The 13,638-nt window shown below is 43.9% G+C and overlaps 1 non-coding gene across 1 annotated transcript; it reads right to left on the reverse strand.

Annotated features, from left to right (window-relative positions):
* Positions 1–12,532: 12,532 nt before the first annotated feature.
* On the reverse strand, positions 12,533–12,604 carry TRNAW-CCA (transfer RNA tryptophan (anticodon CCA)). The gene has a single exon. It is a non-coding gene; the product is annotated as a tRNA-Trp (tRNA).
* Positions 12,605–13,638: the final 1,034 nt, after the last annotated feature.

Below are 13,638 nucleotides of genomic sequence, written 5' to 3' on the forward strand. Positions count from 1 at the left end.
GCCGCGAGACCGCTCTTCAACAACCGCGCCTATCAACCAGATTCCTCTGGTTCTGCGTTAAACACCTCGCGTGTAACAATATATATATATATATATATTATATATATATATATATATATATATATATATATATATATATATATATATATATATATATATATATATATATATATATATAGTTTCTGAGTGGTCGAAGTTTCTTTGCGCGACTGATACCAATGTCTTTTGAACTGTCTCATAGTGAACGCGTTAAATTGGACACATTTTAGATAATTTCTTCTTATCGTAACACGCGTGTGCCATCCCGTGCATTGCTACGCGGTTGAATAGAAGAGTAAGTCAAATTATTCGTTCGGTAATTTTTACATATCGATTGCGCTGCTCAAGGTTTATAACTTAGTATGCGTTCTTGACCTCCTAAATTCGTATTTGCTTGCTGTGCGTATAATCAGCTTGCAACCACAGTTCACGAGAAATAGGGGTCTCGACGCATGAGCTGTTGTCGTTCGTTGATACTTCAACATTGACCCGCCGCGGTAGCTTAGCGGCTAAGGTGTTGCGCTGCGTGGAATCAAATCCCGGCCGCGGAGGCCGCATTTCGATTGGGGCGAAATTAAAGAACGGCTGTGTCCCGCGCATTGCGGGCACGTTAAAAACCCTCTGGTGGTCAGAATTGATGCGAAGTCTCCGCACTACGGCGTGCCTCATAATCAAATCGTGGTTTTGGCACGTGAAACCTCAGAACTGAATTCAATCTAATTCAATTCAACTTCAACATTGTGTTCTGAATTCGACCTGAAAGAGCAAATAGCTCAAAATGCCAACGTATGCAGAAACGCGAACCGTAGGCAGCGAACTATGTGCGCTCGTACCGTTGTAGGCCAGCCTTGCTGTCGTCTACCGGAGAAGTATTGCACGGTAGGAGTTAACGACATGAAATCAGATAAAGCGTGTTAGCGAATCCCTACACATACCTCGGGGAAGTTTCTAAGCTTAAAACCTAATTATCTCCTTGGCCCCCAAAGGTGGTTCAGTTGCCAGTATTTTTTGCTAGCCATGGAAGCACACCGACGAAGAGCAGCAGGCACTGTAATTTGTTTACGAGCGCTCCTCGTTTGCCCTCGCGTTCATTCGGAACTCGGCTGCCACCCGAGGCAGGCGGCCGGAAAGCACAGGCTCGTCTGCAGTCTGGCGCATCAAGCAAGAAGGCAAAACTTCTTTGGCCCCCCAAGAGACGGTAGCAGCCGGCACCACGCACGGGAACGCGAGGACGGTTTCTAACAGCAGGTGAGATGCTCCGATGTGCCCGCGAATTGTTTTCTGATACTTTTTGTTTGGTGTGCTTGTACGCATCGTGGCACGAGCAACTCTTGGGAGAGGCTATGCTAGTCAGAAAATGGCCGCTGGGGCAGAGTGTTCGCATAGAGAGCGAAAAAAAAAAAATAGAAGGATAACACGCCTTGCGACGGGAATGCGTGAAACCTATATTTACTCAGGTAAGAAGAAATAGAGGAAAGAGGGAGGGAGAGAGAAACACGCCTCAGGCGCCTTACACTACAGCAGCGATCTTGGCATTTTTAACGGAGAACTGCTTCACCTTACAGGCTCTAGTGCTACATGAGATGCGCCTACGCCGTTGTGACGTGCTATGCGCAGGACATGCGTGTTCGCACTTGTCCATGTTTTGTCACAAGGTACCATCATCAACATCCGCGCCATCTCTCATTTTCCTTCCCCTTTTGCCACTTTCCCGACGCATTGTATAGCAGGCCGGATGCAAAACTAATCCCGGTGACCGCATTGCTTTTCTCAACTTAAAAACGTTCTCCCTCTATCTAGCTCGTTATTGCCCAGCATAGCGCGTTGGCGTAAGTGTCGGAGGCCATGGAACTGGCTAATACTCTTCTGTTATGAAGTTTTACGTGCCAAAACTACGATCTGATTATCAGGCACGCCGTAGTAGGGTATCTGCAAATTTTGGACTATCTGGGGTTCTTTAACGTGTACCTAAATCAAAGTACATGGATGTTTGCGCATTTCGCCTCCATCGAAACGCGGCCGCCGTGGCTGGGATTCGATCCCGCGACCTCGTGCTTAGCAACCCAACGCCATAACCAATAAGCAAGCATGGCGGGTATGCTCCACTTGACAGTGCTTGTAAAGAATAAAAAAAAGAAAAGAAACGTACATGTGGATTTACAAATAGGGCAAGAATGAATACAGGGTAGAAAATATATACGATAACGCAGAGGAGGCAATGCTTTGTTATTTGAAGCCCGACTTTGCTGCCCGTGGTCAAAAACACACCGGAGCAAATAGTCGCGCCAGGATGAGCCATGTGTACACTGCACCGAAAATCTGGAGATGACTTCGTACGTTGTAATGGAATACCGAAGTATTCACCCAGCAACACCTGCAGTGAACGTCCACCGTTTATAGGCGCTGGGATTCAAAGCGGATGGAAGCATTAACTGGTCAGCAGTCGAGATAAGCAAGAGAGGTTTGGAGTATTGATGGAAGAAAGCCGGGTAGGGAAGTGATTGACAAAACTGGCGTCGTTACAGGCATAGAAAACTTTGCAATATAGTGATAAAGATATTTGTCTCTTCATATAATGAAGACACAAAAGGTCAAAAAGAGATAAGCCAAATGCTTGACGGCGATAGACGTATATGATGCCTGATTAGCTCAAGCAGGCTAGGTGGCCATTCTTTTTTTTGCCGCTACGCTTAAAAGGGATGATAATAGAGATTTCACCATCACTATCGTCGTCATCATTATGTCGTTCATTTTGCTCTTCTTAAAATACTTTTGAGGTTTACTTTAATAACGAGGGACGACACTGTATATTTATTTATTAAAAAGTACACACTTTCTTCCCGGTGCCAGAAATAAATTCTAATCTCTGGCGTTCAATTTTCTGAAGCAACCTCGATGAGCATCAGCCTAAGCTCGAAAAAATATTCAGTCTGCTGTTAACACGCAGAGTGCGTCGAACTGGAGGGTCAGAGTAGAGGAATACGCACAAAGCTAAACTTTAGAAAGCATATTTTAAAAAAAAGAAACTGCTAAATAACAGAGTAGAGGGGAAGAAATGATTGTCAGAAGTCTATTCTGACTGCGAAGATGACACGAAAAGATTCCCATTTTTGACGACAGCAGGCGCACCAACGCAAGAGTGCTCATTCAAGCAAAGGGCGAAGCCCAATATCACGGGGCGTTGCTCCTGGCGTTCCCATTGCGCGCTTTGTGAGATCTCTCGGTCAAGCTTCATCGCTTTTCCGTATATCGAGCTCTTCAGCGGCAGCGCCGCATGTGTTGGCGAAAAACCCTAAATTCATCGGACCGATCTCCAGAGCGTAACCGTCCACGCTTGGCTGGAAGTGTGCCACCTCAGGATATTATTTCCAGACGAGGTTAATTAACTAGTGCGCTTGGGATATATCCCGTAAGAAAATACGTTATAGGCATCAAAGTGCAAAAAAAAAAAAAAATGCGCAGGAGAAGTAATATATACAGGCGAAAGAGAAATAAATTGGGAAAGCAGATTTTATTCCCTTCTTTGTCTGGTAACGCTTGATCTCTATCAGCGCCGAAGTCGTGCGTGGGCGATCATGCACGCCTGAAGAATTGTATTGTTTTTAGGAAAGAAATCCTTCGGCTTTATGTTGAACCCTGCGTTTTTATACGAACGCCTCCGAGAAAGAAGGCATGCTTGCCAGAGTACTAGGAACAGTACCTATTGGAGGATGATATTGAAAGCTGTAAAATGTCCTTGTGTCAAATGTATGCGCAGTGAGTACAGAACCAGAGGAGCAGCGAGCATAGAATAATTTCGCGATTCGTCTGACTCCGATCTATAGTTGAAGGCACCTCCCGCGAACGAAACAGGAAGAGGTCAGGGGAAAATTGGAGCTCCAAGTTACACAATACAGCTTATCTTTTGATCGCTTTCATTCGTTGATGATTATCTTGCTTCACGCGGCTTTAGTCATTCTTTTTGCTCCTTTAGCGCTTGATAAAGTATCAGGATAAAGGCCACATTTGCTAGAATGTACGTGAACTCAAGGAGCCGAACGCAGGCATGCGGACATATTATTTATTCCTATATTAGTCAGCATCCCAGACAAATAAAACAGCATGACCTGTGTAATCAGGTATTTTCCGTGAGCCTGTTCTCCTAGGGCCTTTTTCTTCCTGCTTTTCGTGAAGAAATATTTCAGTATCGCTACATCAAGAGAAGCGCAACCGAAATATACCCGTGGCGGTGGGATAGTCTCTGCCCACTAGACGCGCGAAAGTCTGAGATGTTCTTTCCTAAGCATATAGAACATGGGAATAATGGAGTGGTGTTCAAAATGAAGAAACAGAAGAAAAATAAGAAATAAATATAGATAAGCTGGAGTAGCAGAGTGGCGGAAATTTGTGCTACTCCTTAAGTAGCAGTGTTCTCTAATGGCATCTTCAGTTATTCGTAACTTTGTCGTAGCTTTTGCTCTCTGCGTGATGGAATCATAATCATAAGGATCATCATCATCATTGTCATCATCATCTTATCATCAGTGCCTGAAGAAAGAAGGTAATATATTCCTTTACATGGTGTTATAGTATCCGAGTGCTTTTTGTGTCTTTTCTCTTTTTTTCTTCTCCGCACGGGATTCGATAGACGCTACCTCGATAAAGCATAGCGGAACGCTGCCATAAATAGCGGCACGGATGACGACTACTGATGAGGTTCCATTCGACCAGCATGTGCAGCAAACATTAACATGCCGCACAACATTTATTAATGCAAAATAGTAGAACGTAGGTCTACAGAGACTACGTCCTTGCCAAATGCCCGTATGTTACAACACAGTCGCAGATTGCAACATGCGCGACGCTTTTAATGCGCAGCGTTTTTTAACCCGTATCAAAATTTTTGCGGTGCCTGGGTAGGTTCCTGTCTCGCACTATTATGGGCATTCTAAATTAAAAAAAAATGTCAAGCGTCCGATGGGGAGCGGCTAACGAGTATATGCTCAGGCTGATATAACGCAAAAATATATACGTACGTTCAGACTGATGCTCCATAGCAGTCCTCTAACATTTAAAGGTTTCCGTTCTTGCGATTTCCTCAGGCATGCTATTTTAGTCCACGATTGTCACGGTTATCAAAGGACTGATAACAACGCTTATAGTAGAGCGACGTTGCGGAAAGGTCACAAAAGCTTGTCATGTACATTGGGAACTTTTGTTTTTTAGTACAGGCATAGTTAAGCGATTCTGCGTTTCTTTTCTGTGCTTAAAAAGAATGACCGAGGAAGCACATGGATTTTTGAAAGGGGACCATTGTTTCGTTGTCATCGCGATTGGGGGACTAAAAGAAAGCTTAGCTGAAAGCGAGCACTCCAAATATACTAAGGAAGTGATGAAGTGATGAAGACGAACAACTTAATCTGATAATGCAAAAAAATATTCTACAGAGAACAAGCCCGAACGAGTTAAATAACACTATCAGATGTAGTGGCGCCGAAAAAAGGAAGAAGCATGTGAACAAAAAACGAAACCCGTGAGGAACGGGGCAAGAGCAGAGGAGAATCCGCGCAAGACAGGCACTTATCTTTTGTCCTAGCCTGTCGCTACCAATTTTTTCTTCAACATTACCCATCACTCCTACAGGCCTTAGAATATTAAACCAACCCGCAATATAACAAGTTTCAGTTGACAAAGCAAATTCTTTTGTTTCTTCCAAAAATACGTGCAAAAGGCCCTTCACAGGAGATGTGAATGCAGCGTTGCTCGCGCCTAGGAAAACAAGCCGGTGCAGAAAGGAATAAAGAAAACGATAGAAGCTTGCCCCTTTGCCTAATCCCTACAAGAGATACGCGTTTTCATTGCATTTGCTACAGACAGCAGGGCTTACGGCACGAATTCCTGAAATGTCTTCAGACTCGTATTATGGGGAACTCGGGTTTCAACCGACAGCGCACCTGTGTTCACGTACTTCCGAAGCGTTGTCACTCTGCATAGGAGTGCAGTAGCTTACCCGCCCTAAATCCGACAAAAAATCTTGCGAGGCTTTCTTCGGAATTCTCCATTACTTTTCGTTCCGTGGAGATGAATGTTGGACGGCTATAGGCAATGTTATGAAAGAAGCATGATACTTTCTCTGGGAGGTCCTTTGAGTTCTTTGGAATGCACGTTCGAAGCCAAGGGCCTATCACTCTCACTTACCGACTTCAGACAACTGGGAACAGCGTTCTGGGCTTTCATTTTACTGGTTATGTTTTATTCTTGAACGATGGAAGACATGTCGCACTAGACTCAGCCTACCATCTTTCATATCAATCTTCGTCTATACATGAAAATAAATTCGGCTCTGGGTTTGTAGCCATCAGTGACGACTGCTCACATCTGAACGAGAATTAATGAGCGAGCTTGAATTTATGTGGTGGCCCGCACTAAACTGGTATCAACGCAAGGGGCCATGATATTTCTCTTGAACTGAGCAGAACTAAATGGGCATTTTAAATATAGCTATGCCAGATGAAATTAGTGCAGATCACATATTCAGAAGCTTATAGACCTAAGATGAACCTCTAACAGACAACAGCCTGACCTTGGGATACCACGCATCGAAAACTTATTTATGCATACCGTTACCAGGCCAGCGCTTAATAATGCGCCTCCGTCAAATCGCTACATGAAACACGAAGCTATCTTGAGGGGTGAAATGTGCCAGAAAGGAAGGCGATCTTCACTCGAAAATAAAAGAAGTCTCAGCAGTTCCACTTCACTGCATTATCTGCATGCGCCTACAATATCGCCAATGACAGCCTAATGCTTGACTTTCACTGCCGGAGGAACAAGATGTCGATATGTCGCTTCGAGTATAAACACAATCACAACTGCAGGAGCATTTTGAGAATGTCTGTAGGACAGAAAGTTATATTGCCACTGAGGGCACGAAGAACGGGAAAGCATCGCCATTATTTCCTACAGGAGAGCTTGCGACAGCCGCATGCCTTTTACGATCCACGAAAGGTAATTACCAAAAACTACCGAAGTGCACATCTCCGGTCCACGGGACGGTGGAGAACCGACGAGCGAGGAGCCCACACACATTTTGCAATAACCTGGAATCTAAGGCAATGAAGGAATGAGATGCACATATATCTCAATACAACACGTACCCACGTAATCTCCAGACACTTAGATGGTGTAACTTTATGGCAGTTTCTGTTGCTCTAGTTCTCCGTCCTATATTCGTTCATTGCCGTGATTCTCCTGAGGTTTTATGTTGCAGCCGAGTCTTTATTTGTTAGCTGCGTAGCCGGATGTTCGGACAAACTGAGCGGCTTTACGTGTGCAGTTTTGAAATTATGTTTTCACCACTCAGCGGGTGTTGCTTCTGTTTCAACTCAAAGCTAATGCTTTACAGTTTGTGGTGCGAATACTCGAGCGGATGGTTGCTGTCTGCTGAAGTCGTAGAATATAAGTGCCTCGAAAACAAGAAGAAAAATATTACTGATGTATTTTTTAATCCTATTTTAAAACAACGTGACCACCTCCTGTGCTGGCGTCGCGTTTGCCGAACCAATGTTCTACGAAGGACTCTTTCCTCTACAATAAAAAGACAGAGTATTGGCTACCCTGACAGAGCTACCTGCAAGAGCGAATATTTTACATTTAATTTCATCTTGAATGGTTTCTTTCAAACAGTATACGCACGAATCACGCAAAATGTTGGGCCAATAACCCGAAGAAAGTGTGGGGCCGTGTTCGTGTGTGCTTTTTGCAGCCGCAAAAACAATGAAAAGCGTCGAAGGCTACCAAGTTATACAAAAACGCATGTATGTAAGTGACGAGAACTACGCGAAACAAAGATAACACTTTATTAACAGAAAGTTAAGATGATTAAAAAAAATTATGTGGTCGACAAGTAATTACTGTTCTAATGACCCCGCTGCACGGAAAACGCAACTTAAGGGAATAATAATTGCGCCACCAAACTAATGTCGAACGCTTATAACCTTAGTGTCATTGTTCCCCAGTTTTGCCTAAGAAATTACAGTGCACACAGTGTGTGCGACAGTGCGTAGTTCAGTTCACATGTGTAGAATAATTTATGGCATCATTACTGCGCAATTTCAGACTTGCACTCCGGCCGAACGTCGTTTTTTTTTCCTTATCCTATTTTTTCCCTTTCAACTGAATGTTTTAGAAGAAAGAAAGGAAAGTGTCCTAAGCGCTACCGACTTTCACAAATCGAAGTGGAAGAGAACTTTGTACTTTTTTGACCGCTGGGTGGTACCGTAAATCCAAAACAAACGCCGTCGTTCAGATATGTCGTGTCTGGGAGCAGCGTATGTATGTATATATATATATATATATATATATATATATATATATATATATATAATCTTTGTCATCGCTGAACCAATTAGGCTCAACAGGAGTTTGACTATTTCCTTCGTATTAGCTCTGGCTGACTGCGCGCCAAACTCCTGTCTATTGCCAAAGCTCAAGTTAAGCAGCCAAGCGTGAACGTGGTGCACAATTAACAATATATTCTGATGAAGTAAAAATAAAAATAAAGAAACTCTGCGAAAAGTGCGCCACTGCCTTTTTTACATATTTAAACTATTTGCTTAAAGAAGAAGCATAGTGGGCGTCACCCATGATGCCAACTTCTCCTACACACACATTAAATAAAGAAAAATACATAATAATAAGGAAACTTATGACCAGAATAATACCTACATTACCAGCAATGTTCGTTCCAAGATATATACAGAAAACATATAACTTCGATGGATGTAATCTGTGAAACTGTGGAGATGCTTAGCGCCATTACGGGCAAATAACATGTTTTTTTTCTTTTTGAAAATAAGTAAAACGTTCGCAGAGACCCAACTGTGTTCAAGTTCTGGTTTCAGTCCAGAATGCCTTTGACACTTACGTATAGAATTACACAAGCGTTCGACTACGTCTGTGTTGCTGCACAATTAAAAATAGTTATGCGACAGGCTTAAACAAGGAAAGCAAGAAATGAGAAAAAAAGGAAAGAAAGGTATTTTGGGCAATGCGTCGTAACCGCCGTGGTTGCGCAGTGGTTAAGGCGTTGCGCCGCTAAGCACGAGGTCACGGAATGAAATCAAGGCGGCAGGGGCAGCGTTTCCATGGGGGGCAATGCAAAAACACCTATGTGCAGTGCGATGCTTGCATGCTAAAGAACTCCAGGTGGTCAAAATTAATCCGTAGTCCCCCACTACGGCGAGACGCATGTAACCCTTCCCCTCCCCCCAAACCTCTTCAAAAATAGAGATAAATAAATAAAATAAATAAATAAATAAATAAATAAGTGAGTGAATGAATAGTGACAAGGATAAAGAAGTCGTGCAAAATAAATGTTGAACTTTCGCCTAAACATAGTAACGGTTTCGCAAACGTCGACAAAAAAATTAGGGGTGCATCTCAGAGCAGCGTATAAAACATCGCTTGTGTCCTCTTCAGATGTATTTTTACGGGCTGGTTAAAAAAGTGCGATATTGTTTTTATTGTTGAGTTCCAGAATGAAAAACTTGGTGCTTGAGTTATTCGCAATATTGGAATCCTCAAAATGTTATTTTGTAAACGTTACGGCCTAAATAAAGATTTGCTTCGTGCAGCCAACATATTTCAACCTTTCCTTTAGTGCAACCAATCTCGTAAACATCGGTGTGCCGTGGGCGCGCAGAGAAAACGGTTTCTGCAGAAATTCAGATAGGTGCTCTTTGGCTGCACATTTCTCTTTATATAAGGATTCTCATCAGTGATTGATTCATGTTTATTTAACATCATGCTAGAGATATGGCTTCATAAATGTGACACTGGCGGATTCAGACGAAGCAACTTGCTTCTGCAAATTCTATGGTGTATACTAGGTGCCGCAGATATTATTTCTTCAGTAGACTGCGCGCGCGCACGCAAGCACGCACGCACGCCATTACACATAAACCCCCGCACACACAGGCACTCACACGCATTGACACACACACGCGATTCATGCGCACACATACACTTACGCACGCACACACAAAAAAAGAAAAAATGCCGAGAGCCAATCCCCTTTTCGGAGATTTAAATCCTTTAATGGCTCGCAGATAAAGGCTCCAAAGCCGATCCAGGAAATTGTTTCGCGCTGGAGAGATCTTCGCGTATCCAGTAAAGTACCCCTCGGATCTTTTTCAGCGACGATGGCGACTGCACAAAGGCAGCCCCGAACAAGGTAGCACAGGAAGCCCAGCAGAGAATGAATCGTCCTGTGCCCGACCATTACCGGCGGCCAATTTATGTCGCAATTAAAAGCGGGGACCGAGCCGGGCATTAGACGGGACGTTCAGGGGTGAGCACAAATAAAAGAGAAGTGGCTTGCGAGAAGCGCTATATATATAGACGGCTCGCGTGAGAGCTTTGAGGGCAGCCAGAGCAATCTCTTTTTGCTGCTATGTGCAAGGAATTGTACAGGCACAAGTGGCTTTGATTCGAGCCCGGATCCCTGGAGGGCCACATGTCTCTCACGCATGCGCGCCACAAGCAGCCATTCTCCTTTCCTTTCCGCCTACGCGCACACACTTCTGGAGACGCAGGCTTCTGGTGCCCCGCCAGGAAATGGGGGCTGGTACTCGTAATTAGGGTTGAGCGTGAAATGTCCGGAAAAAGCGAGGAGATTGCACGCTCGCTGTGTAACGCGCCGAGGGTGTCCCGGTGCTCGTTTCCACATTGCTAGGGAAGGAGACGCTGATCAGCAGTGGTCAGCGTTGCTGTAGAAGTAAAGATGGCACTGTTGGACCTAACGAATACGACTTGAGGGCGGCCGTGAGCAATCTTAACCGCCGTGACTGAGACATTTTTGAGGCGTGCGATCAGGCCGGTGCCGGCGCCTGTGTTCTCGAAGCACAATAGTGAACACCCCTGTTAACGGCGGGATTATGTAACAGGCATCAGCTTTCAATTTTAACCGCATGAAAGACTTTTTGGCCGCATACAGGTATAGACTTAAATTGGACACGTGGAATGTTCGCGACAAATGCGTTTGGTTTAGTGAGTGATTCAGAGGCGCTCTAATTCGTGTGTCGTCAAAAGGCTGATTACCAATATAAGTTGTAACTTGCAGGTCTAATCCCACAAGTTACACGAAGAAACGAATTTAGTCGACCGTAGACCCCGTGGTTCAAATGATAACAGATGAATCATGGGGACACACAGCCCGCGTACATGTCGTCGAAGAAGCACGGAGGAGCTCCTCATCGGCCAGTGCCCTTATCAATACGGAGAAGCCCTTATCTCGGTCAGTGCTGCATGCAGCTGTAAAGCAATACATAAACGGGGGAAGCACATGACGGCTTCTAAAGAGCCGTGCCGCAGTGATGGTGATACTGTATCACCATGCTATCGAGCACAGTGCGCATGTTCAGCATAGGGATAACTATAGAAGATAACTGCCCTTTTATGTGTCGTTCCGATCTTACCTTATCTATTCCTATCCTGCAAAGCTCTGCCATCGGAACTACCCAATGTGGGTATCAAAACTAATGGGAATTCGGTCAACAATACCACTGAGTGCCAAACGTATGAAACGCACTTCCGCGACGTATCTTAGGCGTCGTGTTAGCCAGTGTCGGGACGACGTCTATCTCGCGTTGCGGGAGAAATGGCATTGTTATCATGCACCGTGTCCAACGCAAGATTTGTTCCGGTTGTCGTGTTGTACGCTTTGCGAATGTCCAACGTGTCTCCAGCAAATGTGTTACCTCGTTGGTTACACTGAACTTGCGCCGTGACAAGAATATTAGAGTAAAGATTACTAACACGTCGATTGCACTGTTTGACGAAAGACGAAATAAAATAGTTCCTGATGTTCCCTGACACTCAGACCAAAGTGAAACACAAGCTTCTGGGGCTTACTAATTAAAAATGTAAACAAGACAAGGAAAGAGAAGAGAATGAATACCAGAACTTCGCAAAGAACGCATCTTCCTTCTATTATGTCGTACTGGTACAAGCGCCCTCCACCGACACCTTTTCAATCGGAGAAAAATGCCAAAATGTGCTTGCGTACGCTGCTTTTATGCAGATGTTAAGGTGCACCGGATGGTACAAAACAGTCCCGGACAGCCCATTGCAACAATACATGCACGATACTGATCAAGATTAGGCACTTTAGAGACTCCAACTTCAAGCGGAATAGAAAAAAAAGGACATATTATACAGAGAACTCCAACGTTTGTAATGCTATCACTGGCGCACAAGAAAGTCAATTACGATGTAAAGAATGATACGCGAAAGAAATTCAAAACGAATTTCGCCAAGAAAAGAGTGGCATATATATATATATATAACCTGCAAGCTCAATAGATAAAAGAGTTCGAGCTATATGGTTGGAAGGGCGGAACAGGATTTCATCGTGTCATAACGGCATGGCCATGAAGACCCTTAAAACGTGGAAATCACTGACAAGTTCGATTCAGTAAAAAAGAATTCATAAAATAAAAATATGAAAGAAAAATGACCCGGACGTGATTCGAACACGCAACCTTCTGATCTGGAGTCAGACGCGCTACCGTTGCGCCACCGAGTCCTACGTTCAGGGCCGCACATCTGTATCCAGTAGATATTCTTCCCGGTTGTTTTTGGCAAGTGAGTGATGATGTGAACGAGGTATGCTTGCCGGTGGGCATCAAACTGGAAAACTTAAAAAAAAGAACGCGGATGACTTGCATGAGCAGAGTGCCAGAAATAGGTCGCCCCTCAGATACTTTTGAAGTATTGGCCATCGCGGTCTAGCGAGGGCGTAGGGCCACTCGGAGACACAACGGAAAGACAAATGGAACGACAAGGCCAGGGGCCCATTCGGGGAAGCCGTCCAGGCGAAAAGTACGGTTGCTGAGGGAAGGAAACAAAGCCAACTGCCTGCTGACAAAAAAAAAAAGAACAAAGAATATAAATTGTCCCCTGAAGACCAGAAGGCCCGAACAAAACGAAAGGGGGCAAGATGTCTTGCGCAGTGTGAACAATAGAAACAATCGGATTGGTGAATGGTGTTATTGCAAATGAATAATAATAATAATAATAATAATAATAATAATAATAATAATAATAATAATAATAATAATAATAATAATAATAAAATAATAATAATAATAATAATAATAATAATAATAGGGTTGCAAGTGGAAATATAGATTTAAAAAGTGAGGGACGAGCTGGCCGCATTGTTCAGAATCCATGCTTTTCTTGATCCATCAACTCACGCGCAATGACAGCAGATTTGGAGGGGCCATACCGCCTTTCGCAGCTTCCCAAATGACGTTATTATCACTGAAGTCCTGCGAATGTGTCGCGGTTGAGGAGCTTTGTTGGCTCTTTATTCAACTTTACAAAACACTGATTATTTTACTTTCTATTGCGCTCTTCACGCTACCGCAGGCATTCACTCTACAGTTTTCACTATTCGTCAGAATTGTCGTTCAATTTACGTTATAATTTTACCGCGGTTCTCCTTTCGAAGCCTTTTCCTTCTCTTCCCGTTATTGACTGCAGCATGTAGGCCAAATGCATATCATCAAGTCTCCGCACATTTCAGTCAAAAGTTCATTTTCTTGCCCGATTGTT

This window comes from Dermacentor andersoni, chromosome 6, assembly GCF_023375885.2.
Source record: "Dermacentor andersoni chromosome 6, qqDerAnde1_hic_scaffold, whole genome shotgun sequence".
In the NCBI taxonomy this organism is placed as follows: domain Eukaryota; kingdom Metazoa; phylum Arthropoda; class Arachnida; order Ixodida; family Ixodidae; genus Dermacentor; species Dermacentor andersoni.